The 22,111-nt window shown below is 42.7% G+C and overlaps 1 long non-coding RNA gene across 2 annotated transcripts; it reads right to left on the reverse strand.

Moving 5' to 3' along the window:
- Positions 1-1,591: 1,591 nt before the first annotated feature.
- LOC123646251 lies at positions 1,592-21,653 on the reverse strand. 2 transcript variants are annotated; one of them, XR_006737840.1, is made up of 3 exons: positions 21,634-21,653; positions 19,905-19,978; positions 1,592-1,728 (listed from the first exon to the last, which is right to left on the reverse strand). It is a non-coding gene; the product is annotated as an uncharacterized LOC123646251 (long non-coding RNA). The 2 variants fall into 2 exon arrangements; XR_006737839.1 differs by lacking the exon at positions 1,592-1,728 and adding an exon at positions 2,350-2,492.
- Positions 21,654-22,111: the final 458 nt, after the last annotated feature.

Consider the following 22,111-nt stretch of genomic DNA (forward strand, 5'->3'; position numbering starts at 1 on the left):
TAGTAGATGATCTCCAGGGATGTCCAGTGGTCCTTCTGGTCCTTCCCATCTCCCCAGTATACACATGTGCACACACACACACATACATGCTTTATTCCATTTTTACTTATTATCATATGTTGCTTTGTAAATATCTTAAGAATCAAATCTGTGTATGTTCTATTTATGAATGTTGTCCATTCAGAATTGAGAGCTAAAGTTTTAATGGAAAAGAGTACCGTCTCATCCTCCTTCCCATCTTCTTCCTCTTCCTGCTCCTGTTCTTCCTCCTTCTTCCTCTTTCTATAGCTGTCAGTTCTCTAACGTGGCTTTGCCATGGTTTTGCTCAGTTAGGTGCCTAGAGCAGGACAAAGCAGAATGACCTTGGGTAAGTCATTTAAACTCTTTGGGCTTTGAATTCTGCTTATGTCTTCCTTTTCAGACTAAACCCTCATGACTCCCTTACACACACACACACACACACACACACACACACACACACACAAGGTGTACCACATAAAATCAACCCCCTTTTCCTCTTTGACATCTGGCTTACATGTTCCTTCCTCCTGGAGCTCACACCTGTCCCAGTGCTGCTCTGCAGCCCTCCTGCATCTCTTGAGTCCACACGCTAAGGCCTGGTCCACAGGACTCTCTCAGCAAGCCTTCCTTGACACTCCTTGCAGGTCATGAGTGTATTGTGGTTCCAAATACCTACAGGCCCCTGTCCCTTTCTATCTGTAGCTCCAAACACATATTAGCAATAGACAAAATTATCAAAATATTAAATAAATAAATAATAAAGGGCATGTCTCCCCACAAACAAGACAAAGATCTTTCTCTCGACCAGGAAGTAAGACAGAAACACAAAGCAGTGAGCAGGCCTGAAACAACAAGCCAGCTGGTGTCTGGGTCTGAGAGAACAGTTCAACTTCTGTGGGATGATCGAGACCAAAATGCCTCATGAAGAGTGGGAGATTGAGTCAGGCATGTGACCTGAAACTAGAGAATTCCACCAAATCCTTGTAGACAGAGGCTGAGGAAATGCTGGTACTACCACGAGGGCAGTGTTTATAAAGTTATGTGCCTCAGTGGCAGGAAGAAGCAGATGCAACCTTACTTTAGAAAGGGGCTCAAGGGGTTATTAGTGCCCCAATCAATGCATCCCTGATATCCTCAATGCCACCTTCATGCAGGCACCCTGAGATTCTCATACAAGGTCTGGCTCTCATTGGAGGCACAGAGGTGCCTTGTGGAAGAAACAGTAGAGCTACTGGTAAGGAGGACTACTCTCAGAAAGTGCATTGTATTGTATTTACAGTAGAAACTCCTATGCATGATAAGCCCACAAACTCCAAGTCCAAAGCACATGAAGAAAGCTAATGCTAAAAAAGACAGATTAAGCTCAGCTTTGGGTGAGAAATTTACTCCCAAGGAAATGAAAATAATGGAGCAATCTGAACATGACTTTAAAATAAGTATGTTTGAAATAATTTAAGAAGCGAAGGAAGAAATAACATTCATTAAAGTCTTGCGATAACTACAATATGAAATGTCATTTTATTCATGTGTTAATTAAGAATCTGAGGCTTAGAGAGATTAAGAAAGTAGCTCAGTATCCTCCTGCTAGTAAATAGCAAAGCGCAGTTTCACACTCAAGGCTGTCCCCAAAGCCAAGCATGTAGCCACTGTGTTGTTATCCCCATCAGCATCTACAGGGCAAAACATCTTTGCATGTTTCAGACCATCCTGAAAGGAAAAACACAGAACAGAGCACTTTTATTTTATTTTATTTTTTTTTGAGACAGTGTGTCGCTTTGTTGCCCGGGCTAGAGTGAGTGCCGTGGCGTCAGCCTTGCTCACAGCAACCTCAAACTCCTGGGCTTAAGCGATCCTACTGCCTCAGCCTCCCGAGTAGCTGGGACTACAGGCATGTGCCACCATGCCCGGCTAATTTTTTCTATATATATATTTTAGTTGGCCAGATAATTTGTTTCTATTTTTAGTAGAGACGGGGTCTCGCTCTTGCTGAGGCTGGTCTCGAACTCCTGACCTCGAGCAATCCACCCGCCTCGGCCTCCCAGAGTGCTAGGATTACAGGCGTGAGCCACCGCGCCCGGCCAGAACAGAGCACTTTTAAAAAATGACTTGAATGTGCATGGATCTGGCCCTTATTGTATGATGGACTAGAAAATAATAATTAATTCCACAAAAGTTCAATTCAATAATTCTTTACTGAATATAGACAACTTGTTCAGCTCCCTGCTAGGTACTGTGAGGGTTGTTGGTGGTGGGGAGAGAACACAACAGAATTTTCACTTTAATTGGGGAGAAACACATGTTCAACAAGATGTACTTACATGGGAAAAGAAATGGTATAGCCAATAAGACAATCAGGATTCCAGAGAAAACAGTGGCCATTGGTGGCATTTGAGTGGGGTATTGAAGCATGTGCATGATTCTCACAGGGTGATTGTCAAGGAGAGAGAATTCCAGGAAGCAGGAATAGCCAGCTGAAAGGAAAGAGGCAGGGAAAACAGCCAGTCTTAGGATCCAAAGAAGGCACAAGATTAATTAGAGAGAAAAGATTCCACTGACAAGGTGCAAGAATACACTTATAGATTGGAATCAGACCAGATGACACCTATCCCTTGCTCAGCAACTATCATTTATTCTGGTAAACACTGTTGCTAAGGAAAAAGCCATCAAATAACAAAAACATTTCCATTAATTTTAATAGGAAAAACTAGAATGTATTCCAGACAAGTGCCAAGATTCCCAAGCAATTTGCACAGGCAGAAAAGCATATCAATTGCAGGGGGTGTGGTGGCATGCATCTCCAGTCCTAGCTGCTTGGGAGGCTGAGGCATGAGGGTCACTAGAGTCCAAGAATTCGAGGCCATAGTGTAGCATGATGGTGCCTGTGAATAGCCACTGCACTCCAGCCTGGTCAACATAGCAAGATCCCACCTCTAAGTTAAAAAAAAAAAAGAAAAAGGAAAGTATATCAATTGAACATATATAACATTTTATATATGTTATAAAGAATAATTGGAAAGCTAATAAAATGCAGCTTGGACATAACATACTAAAGGTTTATGGTATCCCCAAAGAAGGAAGAGAGGATAGTGGCTTGTGGTGGTAGAGAAGCATGCCAGGAAGATATTCTTTGGATTGCACATTCTTCTTTCAGCCCCATTTTTTTAAACAAACTTTTCAAAGATCTGGGGGCCTACAGTTATCTTGCTCTAAGACTGCACAGGAAAATAAAGTTATAGCTCAGCCAAAATATGTTTTGGGCAGAATGGAGACTCCATGAGAGTGCTGTGATGAAGCACCTGGAAAAGAAAGATGCACCCAACAGGTGGGAGAGTGGAGAGAGAAGCTGCTTCCTCATCCTTCTCTCCCAACATGTCTTATGGTCCAGGGTCCTATAACAAATGACCACAGACTGGGTAGCTTAAATAACATTTATTTCTCACAGTTCCAGAGACTGGGAAGTCCAAGATCAAGGTGCTGGCATATCTTACTCTGGTGAGGGCTCTCTTCCTGGCTTGCAGACAGCCACCTTCTCCTTATATCCTCACATGGCGGAGGGGAGAGAGAGAGAGAGAGAGAGCGCGAGAGCGAGCAGGCTCTGGTGTCTCTTCTAATAAGGGCACCTATTCCATTCATGAAAGGTCTACCCTCATGACCTAATCATCCCCCAAAGGCCCCAGATCCTAATACCATCACCTTGAGGGTTAGGATTTCAATGGCTCATACAAACATGGAACAAGATCCTACATCATCCCACATGTGTGTCTCTGGGTAAACTCATGAGTATATCTTTCCCTGAACTCTAAAATTGAGCAACCTATTTGCTATATAGCAAACTTTGGGATAAAACAGTTATATTAGAGAAAAAGAAATAGCTTGTTTGGAAAGTGAACCATTTTAAGGGTCTTTACTGTGAAAAGTCATTAATTGAACCTCATTGTGTGAGATAAGTCTGCACTTGGGATGGTGAAATAGAGGATGTACATGGGGTGGTTTCTGGCAGATTAGCTCTGCTCCCTTTTTCTGAGACCTAAATGCCACTATCAAGAAATACCTACTTCTACCCTGTTTGCAGCATGAACCCCTCCAGGTAATCAACTACTGTACTTGAAGGTAAACAGAGGCAGCGCCTCAGTCCTTAGAGACAGTGTGGTTGTGTTTTTCTGTCAACACCTAAACTTTGGGATATTTAGATTGCATCACATAATCAAAATATTTGTGGTCTTATGAAAAGTATGTTACCTTTTCCATGTGCGACTGCCTTAGTAAATACTTCTGAGTCCCTGCTGATCTTGCTATCAGAAATAACATTACAAATTACCAAGACCAATTCATTTGTTATAACAGGAGTTGTTTGTTTGATCTTCCAGTTTGATATGTAAACTAAGACAAATATTGACTTCACTTTTCAACTTGATACCTCCAGTACACATATAACTAACCTCCCAAAGAGAGAACACCTGCTCTGAGTGGCTATAATGAATTCTATTTTGTTAACTGAAGGGAGAGCTCTATTAATAGTAGTTGACATTTTCCTCCTTACTTTGTTGATTTAAACAGAGTTTGCTCACAGATCTGTCTTTAAAATTAGTAAAGGGAAATCCCCAAATAAAATGTTGTTTGTAGGAAGCTTTCCAGATCAGCATGGTTTTATTTGCAAAGAACCAAAACAAATAAACAAAAAAAGTACAAGAAATGAAGTCCTGACATACTCTGTTCTCAGTTGCTTCTCAGAGCTGATCCCACAGAATCTTCTCTTTTGAGTTGAAAGATCTGAGAATCTTTTTCTGAAGGTGCTTGTAAGTACCTTTCATCTCCATCAGAATGAAAACAGATGGATTGTGGGGCTGAATTTCATGTTCACTTCTTGATTAAATAATAACTCAAGAAAAATGAAGGGGCTTTTCCGATGTTTACCGATGCTCAACTACTCTATTAAGTAATTAGTTAGATTTTCATCATCTTATTGTTGATAATAAAGATTATAATGATAATTAGTTACACAGGAGTAGAACATGAAACTTAAGGGGTCATGGGCCATCCTCCCTAGAGAGATGTTAAATAGGTTTCAAAAGTATTTGTGTTCTCATATAAATTATAGCTCTCAGACCTGGGATCCTTTGAGATTTATGTATTTTTTCAATCTTAACATGGAACACACATTTTGCTTTAGTTTATATTCAGGAAGACTCTGAAGAATTCTTAATAATTAATGCATGCATGAAAGCCAAACCACACATGTATATTAATGGGTAGAATATTATGTTAGTGGCCAAATAACTTTCTATTGCACATTCTAATTATACATTTTATTGACAGGTAGCTTTTAGAAGTTGTTTTCTCAAAACAAGGCTGAACTTGTTGTCCCCATTTGCCAGAACAAGGAGCAAAAGGTACATGTAGCAAATGACTTGTTCAAGGTCCTAGAAGCAAAGTGGGATATGGAATTCAGAGCCCTTGAGCTTTGGTTCTTTGCTAAGTTCTCCTTTGTTGCTTCTGGTCTGTTGCCTAGGAACCATAGTGCCTCCTTACCCAATAGAATAATGTCTGCAGAACATGCTATTACAGTGTAGAGTTTTTAAGTGGAACTCAAATTCCCGGTAAATCACTTCTTCGAATTCTCTATATAGCAATAAATAAATAAAAAATCCTCTGGCGCAATCACAATTTGAGGAGATTGAATTTTGTTAAGGTTTTAAAAAAATAATTCTTCTAAGAACTTAGTGTCACTTTTCTCTTGGAATTCCCTCTTCTGCAGTGTTTTTAATTGATTCATTTGCTTGTTTTTAAGAGGTGATCCCAGTATATTATAGCCAAAAGAAACCTGTTGCTCCTAGGAGGAAAGAGTGACAGAAGGACTTCGGAAGTGACAAGAATAGTAGCTGATAATAATTGATCATTTACTAAATGCTGACACTGATTTGAGCCTAGAACTCTGGCACCGACGGTCTCATGACACTATCCTAGGATAGTACAGTGGTTATGGGCCGAGCTCTGCAGGCAGATTTAACTTCTAGTCCTGGCTGTGCTCTCTCCTGTCTCAGGACTGTTGCTCCAGCGCTCTGGTCTTTTAGACACAAAGCAGGGAGCGTCATCATGTTCACCTTACATGGATTAGTTAGGAGTCAAATGACGTAATGCATGTAAAGTGCCTAACACTATGCCTGGCACATAGTAGGTGCTATGTAAGTGTCAGCTACCACTATTATTGTCAATGTTATTAATCAGGAAAGATATACCATGGATTAGAGAGAAAGTATCAGCATGTGTGAGGAAGTTTCTAAGCACAAAATATCACAGCCTTTAAGAATTGGAGGGGATGTTTAAGTTCACTGTTCAACCCTGTCACTTTCTGATAATGGAACTGAAGAGGGACTAAGTGACTCATTCAAGGTCCCTCAGTGCCAAAGTCAATACTGGTGCACATGGTCAGGCTGTGTCGGCCTTCAAGGGTGGGAGGGGTGTGTGTGAGCAAAAGTAGAGACCCGGGTGGGAGTGCAGAAATATAAAGCTAGATTCAGACAGGCTTGGAGAGCCAAGCAGGGGTGTTTGTGCTTGTGCGGTGGTAGGAGCATGTTTTTCTGGGAAGCTGATGAGGGGCTGTGGCTGCTGAGTCGTAAGGGGACACCACGGAACACTTTGAACACACAGAGAGTCCCGCTTACAAATACATCTGATGGGCAATGAAGAGTGCACAGCGGGCTCAGCCATGGAAACAGGACTGCCAAGAGAGAAGGAGGCTCCCCTAGAGTGCCAGAAAGGGGCACAGCAGGGAGGGTGGGGGACCACATGGCTGTGCCTGCAGGTCCTGCTGCCACCACAGTCCATTCACAGGCGCATTAGCTTAGTGAGGGTGATCCTCAGACCCTGCTGGCTGTTCATCAGGGGAGGACAGGGGTAGGCTGCAGGTGGCTGGGCGCTTGCTCTGAATAGCTGCAAAGAGAGTAGGACTTAGAGCTATTAGCAACTCTATCGGTCATCAGTAACTTTCAACATTACAGTACCCAAGCTCATATGGTCTAGGATGTTTTCCTTTCTGCTCCTATAGCCTATGACCTTGGCAAAGATATCCAAACACATGCAAAACAACTAAACACAAACTCTAAGATACTAAGTGTTTACCTCAAGATCCTCATTTTTATTTCTGTTATGTTTTTAGGGATGGAGTTTTGCCCTGTTGCTCAGGCTGGAGTGCAGTGGTGTCATCATAGCTCACTGCAACCTCAAATTCCTGGGCTCAAGTGATCCTCCTGCCTCAGACTCCTGAGTATTTGGAACTACAGACGTGCACCACACTGCCTGGCTACTTATTTTATTTTTGTAGAGACAGGGTCTGATTATGTTGCCCAGGCTGGTCTCAAACTCCTGGCCTCAAGTAATCCTCCTGTCTCAAGGTGCCGGGATTACAGGCGTGAGCCACTGCACTTGGCCCAAGATCCTCATTTTTAGAATTTAATTCCTGCACTCAGCATTTTAAGAGGATAAGTCAGCTCTAATCCATGACTCTTCATCCATTCCCATGCCGACCTCTCCTTGCTGAGTGGTGCCCAGATTGTGTGCAAAGGCCAGGTGGAGGCGCCTCTGAGTGAGGATGCTGGGCAGAGCAGGCTTGGGGTGCTTAAGCAGAGTGGCATGAGGTGGTGGAACTGGGCTGGACCAGAAGTGCCACGGTGACACACTGGGTGGCCATCAGGAGCTGAGGGGCAGGGTGAGGAGGGAGAGAATGCCCAGTGAGATGGGGACCAGGCAGTGCAAGGCAGAGCTGGTAAGGAGACGTGTTGAGGTGACACTTTCTGGATTGACTCTGTAAATGGAGGCATTGCACTGGTGCCCGTCCTACACTGGGGGCTGGATGTGCCACAAAAGAGTGGCCAAGTGCTTTTTCACTTCCCATTTGATGGCAGTTTTAAATTTTTTTTTTTTTTTTACACATAAAGACATTTTAGAGCCTTCCTTTTGAGAACCTCCCCTGAATATGACCTCTTTGGACATTGGGGTGAACTTCAGATTCTTCCTCCAGGGCTAAGTTTAATTGACTATAACTGAAAACCCCAGTATGCAACCTAAGCAAAATAGAGGTTTATATCTCCTTTGATGTAAGAAAGATCTAGAAGCAGAAAGTCTAGGGCTGAGATCAGGCAGTTGATGTTCACGTCATCAGGACACGGGGCTCCATTGCTCTCCTCCACTGTTGTAGCAAGCACCTTCCACACTCAAGATGGCCCCATGGTCGAAGATGGCATCTGGCTCTTCCACCACGAAATCAGAATTTCAGTGTGGAATCCAGAAGGCAAAAGCTGAGTGCGGTGAGTACCCTTCTCAGCTGTCAGTCCCTTTAAGGAAGGAGCATGGAAATACCACTTCTGTCTACATCTCCTTAGCCTGCAGAGTGGCAAGGAAGTCTGGGAAATGTAGTCTCTTAGTGAGGCTGTGGCTGCCTGAGGTGTAATACAGTGAGGACGAAGGGAAAATGGATATTGCAGAGGCAGCTAGTGTTCTCTGCTAGGACCACTCCTACTCCCTTAGAGTCTTTTATGTCTTTCCCTACTTTATTATCAAAAGTTTTCTGACCCATCTCTAATTCCCAGCTCTTTTCCTACGGTTGGTATTTTCTGGGTGTGGGAGGCGGCTAACATGTTAGAATCGGGGGCAGGGGGAGCTTAATATATAACATGAAAGGCTTACTTTAGGGATAAACTTTTAGTGTTGTAATTTCAGGTGTTTGTGGTGATCTGAAGACAAGGTGGGAAGAGAAGAGACACTATTAGGCAAACGTGGAAAGCCACACCGTGGCACCTCCTGCCAGGAGGCTCAGACTCGCTCTCCTCCCCTCTGCCTGCCACTGATTTTCAGAGCTGGATCAAGCAGTGCCTCCTCACCTCCAGGCTTCAGGCTGCTCCAATTTCCAAGCCAGTGGGTTTCAAAACTGGCTTTCCTTGAGAAACAAAATACCCCTCTGTCCAAAATATAGTCATGCCTTGCTTAACAATGGGGATATGTTCTGAGAGATGTGTCATTAGGTGATTTCATCATTGTGTGAACATCAAAATTGTAGCTGTTGGGAGCCTTTGGCAGGCTTCTGTGGGCGAATTGCAGCAGAGGCCCTTAGGATTTTGGAGCAAGGCCCTGCCATTATCTTCAGATAACTATTCTCCTTTTCAGAGACTACTCTTGGCTTACTACTGGGTCTTGGTAGAAACTGAACACTTGACCATGGGCCACCAAATTTCCATGCAACCTGAGCTGCCTATCAAAAAACGGGTGTTATCGGACCCATCAAGCCATAAAGTCGGGCACGAACAGCAGCATTCCATCAGCAACTGGATGTAGTATACATGTGATTAGACCCAAGCAGGCCCTGAAGTCACAAATTACACAAAGAAGTGGCCCAAATGTCTGTGGTGCCCCTGGTTGTACACTTTGCTTGAAAGGAGACATGGCTAGATGGGTGATTATACACCAATTTGTGTGCTATAGCCCAATGGTTTGGCTCGGTGGTCAGAGACTTGGAAGAACCATGATTGGAAAATTTGTGACAAAGGAATTGGGAAAGAGGTATGTGGATAGACATTTCTGAGTGTACAAACGATGCACAGATATTTGTGTCCTGTGTAATGCTAATCATAGGGTGACCTCAGAGGAGGACTTTAATAATCAAGTGAATAAGATGACTGATTCTTTGAATACCAGTCAGCCTCTTTTCCCAACCTCTCCTGTCATCCCCCAATGGGATCATGAACAAAGTGGCCATGGTGGCAGGGATGGAGGTTATTCATGGGCTCAGCAACATGGAATTCCACTCACCAAAGCTGACCTGGCTACAGCCACTGCTGACTGCCCAATCTGCCACCAGCAGAGACCAATCCTGAGCCCCTGATATGGCACCATTACCCGGATGACCAGCTAGCTACCTGGTGGCAGGTTGAGTATATTTGGGCCACTTCCATCATAGAAGGGGCAGTGTTGTGTCCTTACTGGAACAGACACTTTGCATATAGTTTGCCTTCCTTGTTCACAATGCTTCTGCCAAAACTACCATCTGTGGACTTGCAGAATGCTTTATCCATCACCGTGGTATGCCACACAGCATTGCTTTTGACCAAGGAACTCACTTCACAGCCAAAGGTGTGTGGCAATGGGCTCAAGCTCATGGAATTCACTGGAATTACCATGTTCCCCACCATGTTGAAGCAGCTGGCTTGACAGAACAGAGGAATCGCCTTTTGAAGTCACAATGACAGCACCAGCTAGGTAACAATACTTTGCAGGGCTGTGGCAAGGTTCCCCACAAGGCTGTGTATGCTCTGAATCAGTGTCCAATGTCTGGTGCTGTTTCTGTGATAGTCAAGATTCGTATGTCCAGGAATCAAGGGGTGTCAATGGGAGTGGCATCTCTCATTATTACCCTTACTACCCACTAGCAAAATTTTTGCTTCCTGTTCCTTTGACTTTATGCTCTGGCCTAGAGGCCTTAGCTCCAGAGGGAGGAATGCTTCTACCAGGAGATATGATAATGACTCCATTGATGGAAGTTAAGACTGCCACCCAGCCACTTTGGGCTCTGACCACCAAAAGGACTTCCCATTGACTTTGACTTTAAAGGGGAGTGGGGACACTCTTACAAAAGGGAATTTATGCCCTGCTTTTAGGCTTCTGAAAAGGGGGAAAGCAGAGAGTTCTTTCTGTGTCTACTGTTTCTTAACTGACTTTAGCTCAAAGCAATCCTTGTGCCTAAGGTTTGTTTATGCCTCCGAGTCAACAGGCAAAGATGGGGGTTACAGTGTTGGCTGGGGTGATTGGTCCTGACTATTAAGGGGAAATTTAACTGCTACTCTACAATGGAGGTAAAGAAGAATATGTCTGGAATACAGGAGATCCCTGAGGTGATTCTTACGAACACCATGTCCCATGATTAAAGCCAATGGGAAATTACAGCAACTCAATCTAGGCAGGATTTTGAAATGGCCCAGAGTCTTCTGGAACGCAGGGTTGGGCCACTCCTCCATGTGCAGAGCCACAGCCAGCTGAGGTGCTTGTTGAAGGCCAAGAGAATACAGAATGGGCGGTGGAAGAAGGTGGGTAGAAATACCAGCTATGACCACGAGACCAGTTATGAAAATGAGAACTGTAATTGTCATGAGTATATCCTTCCTATTTTGTTAAGAATAAATTTATATTTGTGTGTATATAAACATATGTTACACAAATATCTTTGTTTTCATTCCTCTTATTCCTGTATCATGTAACAAGCTACTATTTTATGTATTTACGTATCATTAATTTTACATGATAGTATTTAATATTTAATTTGTGGGGAATCAGGAGAAGAGTAAACATCACCAAAGGACTTTACTGCCTCTTCTGGGGAAGGATTTAGTGCGTTTTCGGTTGTGTGCAAGATGGTTGCATCATGTTAGGCAGAGCTATTACCTTGCTATTGTCTTTATTTGAAGATTAAGTAGGGTGCAAGGAGGTGTGTGTGGGTGCCAAGTTGATAAAGGGTGGACTCGTGATGTTTAATTTTAGGTGGTGTCGATTGGATTAAGGGATAACTAGAGAACCAGTAAAGAATTATTTCTGAGTGTGCCCATGAGGGTGTTTCTGGAGGAGACTGGAGTGTGAAGCAGTGGACTGAGTGGAGAAGATACATCCTTAATGTGGCAGGGCATCATTCGATTGGCTCAGGCCCCGGATAGAACAAAAAAGGCAGAGGAAAGATGATTTTCCATCTCTCTCCTGGATCTTGGACATTCTTCTTTTCCTGCCCTGGGATATCAGAACTCCAGGCTCTGTGGCCTTTGGTCTGTAGGACTTCCACCAGCGGGTCCCTGGGTTCTCAGGCCTTTGGCCTCAAACCGAGAATTACACCATCAGCTTCCCTGATTCTGAGGCCTTCGGACTTGGACAGAGCCATGGTACCAGCATCCCAGGGTCTCCAGCTTGCAGATGGCCTGGCCTGGAACTTCTCAGCCTCCACAATCATGCAAGCCAATCCCGTGATAAATCCCTTCTCAGATGTCTGTATACACATCCTATTGGTTCTGTCTCTCTGGAATTCCCTAGCAAATACAGGGTGCTAGAGGTGGTACACTGCGGGAAGGAAGGTGGGCAAAATTAATGGAAGATAAGGGTTGCTTAGTAAGATTTGTTTATGCAAACTCATCTCAGTGTGACTTTCTATCTCTTATAATGGGGTTGTTCTCCATATCCTGGTACAGAAAGCGGTGTGGGGACACTCTTACAAAAGGAAATCTATGCCCTGCTTTTGGCTTCTTAAAGGGGGAGGAGAGAGAGTTCCTCCTGTGTCTGCTATTTCTTAATTGACTTCAGCTCAAAATAATCCTTATGCCAAAGTGCCATATTCTAAGGTAGCATATTCTGATTCCTCCTACAATCAAACTTTGGAAAAAGTAGAAATCAGGTAAGTTTCAGGAACCTCAGCTTCAGGAATATTTAGATGCCTTAAAGTTCTCCTCCAATCACATTTGCTAAAGATTCAAATTTGTGGAAAAGAATCTGGTTAACCCCGCTTGATGTGGTGTGCCAACCTTTTGGTGGTCAGAGAAGAGAGACTTCTGATTGGTGACCCCATCAGAACCACGTGGAACAGAATGGAAAATATGTTCCAAAGAAAGAGGCATTCCCAGGCACTGATAATAGGTGTTCACTACAGTAAATTGTGAAGTCAGGATTATAGGACATGTGGCTTATTAGAATTAGTCATTGAGCCTAAATAGGGAAAAATACAGTGAAATTCCCATTTATGTACCAAAATATGTAGAGACAGGTTGAGGACTGGCTAACTGCTAACCTAATTATCACCTGTGGTCCAGTAGGACACAATGTACCACTGAGGGTGATGTTCTTGAGAACTAGGCAGCTGTGGCTATGAGCCAGTTTAAAGAGAATGAGAAATTCTGGGAGCATAAAAGTAGGGTGGTTTCTTCTAACATCACTGGGTATTTTAACAGCTGTCTTATACTTTGAAACTCCTACCTCGAGACATGGAATAAAACTCAGAATCATTTTGAGATTGCAGTTGAAACCCATTATTGTGCAGTCATGACTAATGGTTTAAAAATAACATACAATAGAAGAGAAAATATCAAACTACGCTATATGAAGTAGGGGTGAGAAATGTTTCATGTAATTTATGATTCCATTATATGCATATATGAACTTATTTATGATATACAATTTCTTTTATAATATAGGTTATGGCCGAAAATGCTAAATAAACACTGAATGCTAGTAGTATGCTTTTGGCTTGTAGAGGTGGGGCTAAAATAAATCAAATCCAAATTCACGGATCCACTCTGCAGTTTGCTAATTTAATTCACAGTCCAACTACATCTCTCACTGAAAATTAGGGCTTTAACCAGGGATGCCAGTAATTGGAATGAGATATATGGCAAGATTTGAGGGCCTTTAAAGATCCTCCAAACTTTTTAAAATGCCGTCTACAGCATTTCCCTTGACTGAGGAAGCCACATGGCCTATGTATAAATTTTCACGTGCCCCATCTCTTAGTGATGCTCTGAAGATAACCAGGATTCAAACACAAAATGGCCAGGGGAGTGAAGTGCGAGATTCAAATGTCAGGTCCAGAAGAACCTGAAGGGATTTATACATTTATGCCATTAAAAGTCTAGACATATTTTTTGAAATGGATTTGGGGATGTTTCACCAGAGATAGGACTCAAAGTATTTTTATGAGTATATTTTACTAGAAATTCAGCATAAACTACGTTACGGTTGGCCAACCAGCTGCAGTTATACCAGTTTTCTGGGTTAACTCACACTATCTTGGATGCAGTGTTGTCCTATACCCAATGACACAGAAAGACTATTAAGAAATAGTAATTATAAGAATTTGTGCAATGTATACTGGACTGGATCTATCGTATTTCCTTTACCTGACCCTTCTTATTTCACTGGGTAGAATCCAGAAGACTTTCCCTGTACCCTTGCCGTGAAGACTATGTTGATGAGAGAAGCAACATATTTAAAGAGCTTTACAATCTGTTAGGGAAAGATCAAAAATGCTGACGAAAAATACCACAATCGGAATGGGCTCCTTGCTCTCAATGTGACTAAGAGAAGCCTGGGTGTCTGAGTCCCGATGACAGCAGAAGCATGGTGGACACGGTCATTGCATTGTGCAGCAGGATGGCACAGTGTGAAGACCTTAAAGGACATGCACACATTTCTGGCTGTCATTTTTAAATTGTGGGGACCTTAAGAATGAAATCAATAGGCAGCACATGGATGGATGGTTGGAAAGAGAAATTTGGCTTAAGCTATCACATTAGAAAATAAGACTTCTTAGCCAATTCCACAAGATGAGTCAGTTAAAAGATCCAGAATGTTTTGAATGAAGGTGAAACTGAGTGCCAGTGATGAAATGCTGTGCTATATTGCTGCACATGTCTAGTGGGTTCCTTCTGGCACCCCTTTAAAAGAACTGTGCTATTTTATTGGGAGACACTATTGTATACCAAGAAAGATTAAACGATTTCTTGAGGATATAGAATGTTCTTGTTTGCTGATCAGAGTGATTGGCCAAATTCACTGAGTAGTGAATGGAATGCAAAAGTCCACTTCTGGGGGAATTTCGGAGATTCTGTTGCAATCAAACATTTGAATAGAATGTCTAATGGTTCTTTATTGCATTGTGATATATTTCTCATTGCAAAACAACTGATCCTGAATAATAATGGTAAATAATAATTAACTAGGTGCTAATTTTCATTGTGGATGGTCATCCACACAGAGTTTTATTACTGGAGCAAATTTATAAAGCTCTTGCACTTGGTGGGCAGCTATTCAGCTGGTGTACTTGTTTTATATTCTTTTATGTGATGTTCAGTCAGAGGCAGCCACAAGAGGAGGCAGAGGAGAAGCTTAGGAAATCGAAATTTATTATACTCCCAGATCTTAGAGACAGAGGTATTGCATTCTATTCAGGGCCACACGGAAAAACGCCAGAGTGGTCAGGAGGCAGAGGACAGGAGTGAGTGAAAAGCATTAGGCCAGAGCCCTTACTGGGGTTTCTGCAGGAAAGGAAAGGCAGGGCTGGGTGAATGGTTTAGAATTGGTTGGTTTGAATGACTTTGGCAGGCTCTAAGCTTCAGGAGTGGGCCCTAGTTGCCTGGTACTTGGCCCGGGGATGATTAAGGCAGAGGAATATTGTCTCCTGGGATGTACAAGCCAGATAGAGTAGGTATGATTTTGGATGATTAGTTTGCATATCAAAGGCATGCTCTGGGCCAGAGCCTTTGCTGTCACTAAGAATTGGCTACTCAGGGAGGTGCAGTCTCCCCATAGCCTAAAGGTTTTTTAACAGTCTGCTGTGGTTTGAATACGTCCCCCAACTCTCACGTGTTAGAAACTGAATCCCCAATGCAATAGCATTGAGAGGTGGGATGTTAAGTGGTGGTTAGGTTGTAAGGGCTCTGCCCTCGTGAATGGATTAATGCTGTTATCACAGCAGTGAGTTAGTTAGTTTATCCTGATAAAATAATGAGTCCACTTTCCTGCCTTCCTCTGTCTCTTGTGCTCTCTTGCTCTTTCCCCTTTCACTACGGGTGATGTAGCAAGGAGGCCTTGCCAGATGTTGGCCCCTCAATCTTGGACTTCCCAGCAGCCAGAACCATGAGAGAGAAATGTCTGTTCCTTATAAACAGAAGGTATGCTATTCTAGCAACACTAAAAGACAAGATAATGTCAAAATATCATAATATGCAGAAATAAAAAATATATATTTTATTTATATATACACAATACAGTATATTTATCCAATTCAATAAATTGAGAATTCCAGAAATATTTGCTTTCACTGACAGGGTCAGCAATATACCTTTGGCATCTTGCCTCAGGGAAATATTAATTCTCTAACTCTGTGCCACAAAACTAGTCTATAAAGACAATAATCAAATCCTCTTTCTACTGTATGTGCCACTAATGTCTGCACTAATGACATTATGCTGACAAAAGTAGCAGGTTCTCTAGTTGTCCTAGTAAGACATATGAATCACAGCTATTGCAAAATAACATTTGTAATGTTTCTGGAGCTCCAGTAGCCTGAGGATTATTAAGTTACTATCTTTTCCAATAGGAAGCACATATTGCTGAATAATGTGTCTCTTATCACCAAAAAAAGAGGCATGGTGCATGGTGAGCTTCTTTGGATATTGAGTGTCCTGTTTGGACCCATTTATCAGGTGGCTCCCAAAGCTGTCAGCTTTGTGTGGAGCCCAGAATAAGATGTGACCCTCCAGTGGGGCTGCTTCTATTTTTCTCACTTGGTTCAGAATATTCAATGGTTTCTGGAGTATCTATGGCAGATCAGAATGTATATAAAACTCATGTCAACTCCGGACAGAAAGATCACAACAAAGACCCTAAGGATTATAAAGGAAGGTCATGCTCTCTTAAGCAAGTAACTACTCTCTTTGAGAAACAGCTCCTGACTTGCTACTGGGATTTGATCTAAATGCCTGGTCATGAAGTGAATGCTGTCTGATCCACCCAGCCAGGAAGTCAGGCTTCAGTCATCAAGCACGGGAAGCAGTTGTAGGATTAGGTGTGAGTAGAGTACGCCCTGAAGACACAATAGTGTTTGCAGCTCTCCCTGGTTCCTGCTCCCAGCGTGCCTTCTCCTGCCACACATCTGTCCTTCTTCAGCCTACACTTGTGACTGTATGCAGAACTCTCAATGACCGAAGAGTTTTTAAAAGCCCAACTTGATCCTGTTCACAGATGTTCCTACTTGACTTGTCAGCTTCCACCAGAAGTGGGCCATTAAAGCATTTCAGCATGAAAATAGTGAGAAAGGGACATCTTTCTAGTGGAAAGGATTTTGAGCAGTGTATCTCTTTGTCCACTTGTCTTGGAAGGGGAGATTATCTGAAGTAATAAGGTTCTACTCTAATTTCCAGACAGTGGTTCTGGCCAGATGACGGGGATTTAGAAAGAGAAATATTTGAAGATTTGGACAAGGTGACCTGGAGAAGGCATGACCCTCTCAGAATGGGCCCAAAGTGTGAGAACCTTTATGTCTCATTTCAGTGGTGACCAAGGACTCATCTGGTAGTCCCCTGACCTGCAGACCTTCACTGTGTGTAGGAGAGAAAGTACCCTCACTTGAGAGGGTCAGGAAAGGGCATGGAGGTGGAGGCAATAATCAGTGAAGTTTTTGTGGATATAGAAGCTTCCAAAAGTGTTGGGAGGAAGGAAAAGACTGAGGCTTGGCATTGGTGAAGCACAATATGGTATGGTGCTCACAGAGTGGGAGACTCTAGGATTAACAAGGGACTTCTATTTGGGATTTTGACCAAGGCTCATAGAGAGGTAAGATATGGTAGGTTTATTTGTGTGGGGGACTCCAGAATCAGAGAAGAGAACTAGAGAAGGCGTTACTCAATAACTAAGACTGCAGCCAGACAGGTAACTCTGGCCTCTATAGAAGGATTCAGCAATGGATAGTCAGGGATCCAGGGAAGAACTCCAGTCTTTGAGTTGACACTGTCTTAATAGCCATCTTTCTTTCTTACTAATATAACCTGGCCTTGTTCAGGATGACGTGCTCCTGCCCCACTTAACCTCTCAGGCTTCCCAGAAATACCACGTGACATGAATCTGAAATTCCACTGATAGGGCTTCTTGCAAAGCTATTATTTTCCCAGGAAAAAGAAAGACTCCATAGGCATAGATTTTTTGTCAATTGACTGTCTCCCTTTTTCCTACCTGAACATAATCATGATGCCATCTTGCAACCATAAGGAAGAATACTTCATGCAAAGGATGTTGGAGAAGAAGGTTAGAGAGATCCTGGATGTTTTTCCCAATCCACCGCACTAGCTCTGGACTTTTTGTTTAGTGAAAAAAACAAAGCCCTTACTTGATCAAGCATAGTGGTTGGACTTCTGGTACCTGCACCTGAATGCAATCCTAACCTGAAAAGCTCTGTGGGTGGAAATAGATCAGCTGGCTGCTCAGTTATCTTATCTCCCTGGGGGCAGAATGGTTAAGCATCAGGGAGAAGCCTGTATTGTGCTTTGAAGCAGGGAGAAGCATCCAGTCCTACTGCACTTCACGCTAAGACTTTCTAAAACCCAGCTAAGTCTTTTCTTATGACTTGGTCAACATGTCATTGACCCTCAGGCCCCTCAGGGACATGAGCTTATTCCATTCATCATGTTTAGAAATGAGAAAATGTATGTAAATAACATAATACACAGAGCCTGGTACATAGGAAATGTTCAATAGCACCATTTTTATTGTTATTGTTTTATTGTTATTATGAGTAATATATGGGAGGCAGTTAGTGTATTAGAAAGATTATGATCCAGAGACCTGGGGTGTAACCCTTGCTCTGCTATTAGCTAGCTAAACAACCTAGAGAAGTCATCTTTTCTAAAGGCCTTGCTTTCTTCCTGGGAAAGAGCTGATCACTTCTGAGCAATACACTTCACACACAGACAACAATGTTGAAGTCTATTCCCTGGACTTGTGCGATGCGGAGGCCCTACAGTTGCTAACTTCCTGCAATGGCAAAGCCCAGCAAGTCTTGTGATTTTCTTGGCTTGAAGTCAGTGCTATCTGATCACCCTCCCCACAATCAAGGTGTAATCCATTAGTCAATGGTGCCTGCTTAAAATCAGTGATGAAATATCCACCGGGGCATTAGCCAGCCCTGCTGTAATGAGCTTTACCCTTGCAAGATTGTAGTATTTGTCAAGTGGGAAGCAGCAAATTTACATCTAAAAGGGAAGCAGAATGCTTACACATCTTCTGAAATTCTAATCTCTAGAGGGTATGGCCAATCAGGCTGACCAGTGGGGACCCCCACAGATACTTCACAGTAGGGCCAGCTGGTGCTAAGGAAAACCTGAGGCCACATGTATACATGTGAATTAACTCCTGGGGGTGGTTACCTAGCAACATTATTCCCCTCCCCCCCCCACACCATCTTCAGCGTGCTCATTGCCTTCTTGCAACATCTCCCTTCATTCCTGTTTTGGTGAGAGCTCTCTGTTTGCTGTGAGTTAGATTTAATTTATGTAAGGTGTGTTAGGAGTGGTGTGTAGCATAAAAGGGTAGAGAGCAGACTGATTTGCTAATGTTAATTGGGAAATGTACTATCCAGGCATCTCTTTCAAAAGTTTCTGGCCCACTTTTGGCCATGTAATAAAAGTAGACATTTTGATTGGAAGAAGAGTTTTACAAAAGGAAACACTTAAAAATCCTATCCCCTTATGAAGATCCTATCCCATGCTCTACTGTGCTGCTATTATATTTATAGCAGGTGTTTGGGTGGGTGTTTCTCGTTGTGTAGGGACCCAGCGATTTGTTGCAGGTAGACTTTAAAATGAGGTTGCATACAGTTTTATTTTGGAAAATGTTAATATTTAACTACTGGGTCTCCAGAAAAAGCGAAACCAAATTCTAATTTCACTTTTTTTTTTTTTTTTTTGAGATGGAGTCTTGCTATGGTGCCCAGGCTGGCCTCCAACTCCAGTGCTCAAGAGATTCTCCTGCCTCAGCCTTCCAAGTAGCTGGCACTACAGGCCACACCACCACACCTGGCTTCTAATTTATAGCATTTGCCAATATCTGTGGTGTAAATACTCTCGTGATGGCTAATTTCGGCTACCAATGTGCTGTCCCTGAATGCAAAGTTGGGAAGAGATGTATACAATCTGCGCACATGAGTTGGTATGAGCTGGCTCTATCACAACACTGAAAGAGTTCCAAAGCTTTCCGTTTAAAGCAGGAGAATTTCTGTCTATAATCCTGCAAACTCCAAATCCCAAGAAGATTTAGTTTGAATGGTAAAGTGCTCAGAAAAAAACACAAAACCCAAGTAGGTTTAGTTGCATTACCGCACAGATATGATGAACTTGAGTTTCCAGAGAAACAAAGGATGGAGGAGAGACTGCAGTCCTTTACGGAGTGCCTGGAACATAACACGCAACAAATTATTACTTGCAAAATGCCAGCCGTATTTGAGTACTAACTCTTACTTACCTGATTTTAAAAACTGATTTTATTTAAATCATTTCTTAAAGCTTAGCTTCATCCTAAGCAACTATATTCATTCATTCTAATGAACGGAGAGCTGGTTATGTTTTCTTTCTATTTCTTTGCTTTTTCCTTTTTTTTTTTTTTTTGGAGACCGAGTCTTTCTCTGTCACCAGAGCTAGGGTGCAGGGGTGTCATCATAGCTCATTGCGACCTCGAACTCCTGGCCTCAAGTGATCCTCCTACCTCAGTTTCCCAGAGTGTTAGGATTACAGGTGTGAGCCACCTCACCCGGCCTATGTTTCAAACACATATTTAAACTATCACATAACCTTTAAAATAATAAATATTCTTCCGATAGGACCTGAAATCACTTTGCATACCATCTGTGGCATCATATATGTACCTTACATTGTGAAACAATACACCAAGTAAATGTTGGACATGATTATTAATATTTATCTTTGGAGGCTGAGTATACAAAAGCTCCTTCTAATAATGCAACTGGTAATTTCTCAGTACTACATTTAGATAAATCATCAGGAAACTTGGCTCCCAATATCTTAAAAAGTCTTTAGGAAAAAATCTAATATTTGACCTTTCTTTAAAGGTCACTGCTGCTAGGCAACGCGTTTCTTCTGGGATGTTGACCACATATCTTAGGTTTTATTAAAGCATCCGTCTTGTCAGGGTGGAGGTGGAGGAGAACATTCTGCTGCTATCTAGCTTTCCAGTAGGGTTGGAAGCTCAGAGTGGACAACTGGATCCAATAGGGAAGAGTTAGTTGGTGAATTTCCTCCCGGCTTTTGCATGTCTGTGAGCAGTGGCTTGGACAATGAGGACCTCTGTGTTTCATCCTTTGGCCTGCTACCTACTCACTGGGCCATCGCTGGCCAGCCTCCCAATTTTGGGTTCCCTGTTTGTCAAATGGTTAGAGCAGGAGGCTGTCTCCAACAGTGAGGAAGATTAGATTTCAGAAATGAAAGATATTCTGCCCCATCCTCTCTCCTGAGTTGATCAATGGCATTATTCACAGCAATAACACATGATGGGTCATTTTCTTTTAATTTATTGATTTTTAACCAATAGTGGAAAGAACTGCTCTACTGTGAATCTGAAAAAGATGTTCAATACTTTGCAATTGTTATTCTTTTTCCTTTTTTAAAAGGGGACTACAGCTTTCGAACACAAATCTAAATCAAAACCTAATTTCTTCAGGTGGTTAACTGAATCAAAAGAAGAGCTGCTTCTAATTACCAGCTGTCTCTTGATTGCAGGGTTATTTGTATTCATCCATGACTAGCAAATTCATAATTTATGAAGCCCTACGCAGCCACTTGCCTTAATAGCCCTCATTTTAGAAAGCTGATGTCTTCAAGCCAAAGGATGCTTAACACATTGTTTATTAATGTCGATGAGGCTTGATCTAGTATCCCCAAAGTAAGCTCGTGGAAAAGCAAGTCATTTCCTAATTCATCTCTGCTTCTCTAAGCCAGTCCTTTCTCCCAACCACAAAAGCATAAGCTGGAAGGTGCAGGAATACACCTACCCGCCAAATCTGACTTCACTGAGGAAAGGAAGGCAACTCACTTGTCAGTGGTGAGGGTCCTCTCTTGGCTCCCATTTTAGTGCTCAATGATTAGGACTCTTTCTTGGCAACAGCTACCTGACCTTCCGGTTTTTCAAGAAAGTCTCGGGAGGATCCATCCCAGCAGGAAAAGGACTATTGCCTCTGGCAAGGTCTGACCACAGGTTTAGAGCAAGTTATAGTCACAGCTTCTGTGGGGGAGGTATTTCCTGGATCAGAGACAGGCAACGTCTAGCCAGAAGGGGCCACATGAGTACCAACCGTGCCAAATGCACCTTGGAGAAGACCCCCGAGCAAAGCACACTTAATTGTGGGCAGCTATTATCTAAGAAAGGACATACAGTCTCAAGAATTCTGATTTAAATCCTCTTGGAGTGGGAGGAAAAAAACACAGTCCATGTGATGTGAAGGATGGCAGTCCTACATGACCTGGGTTAGACCTCACTACCTAGCTTTGTGATTTTAGGCAAGTTACTTAAC

This window comes from Lemur catta, chromosome 10 (genome assembly GCF_020740605.2).
Source record: "Lemur catta isolate mLemCat1 chromosome 10, mLemCat1.pri, whole genome shotgun sequence".
In the NCBI taxonomy this organism is placed as follows: Eukaryota; Metazoa; Chordata; class Mammalia; order Primates; family Lemuridae; genus Lemur; species Lemur catta.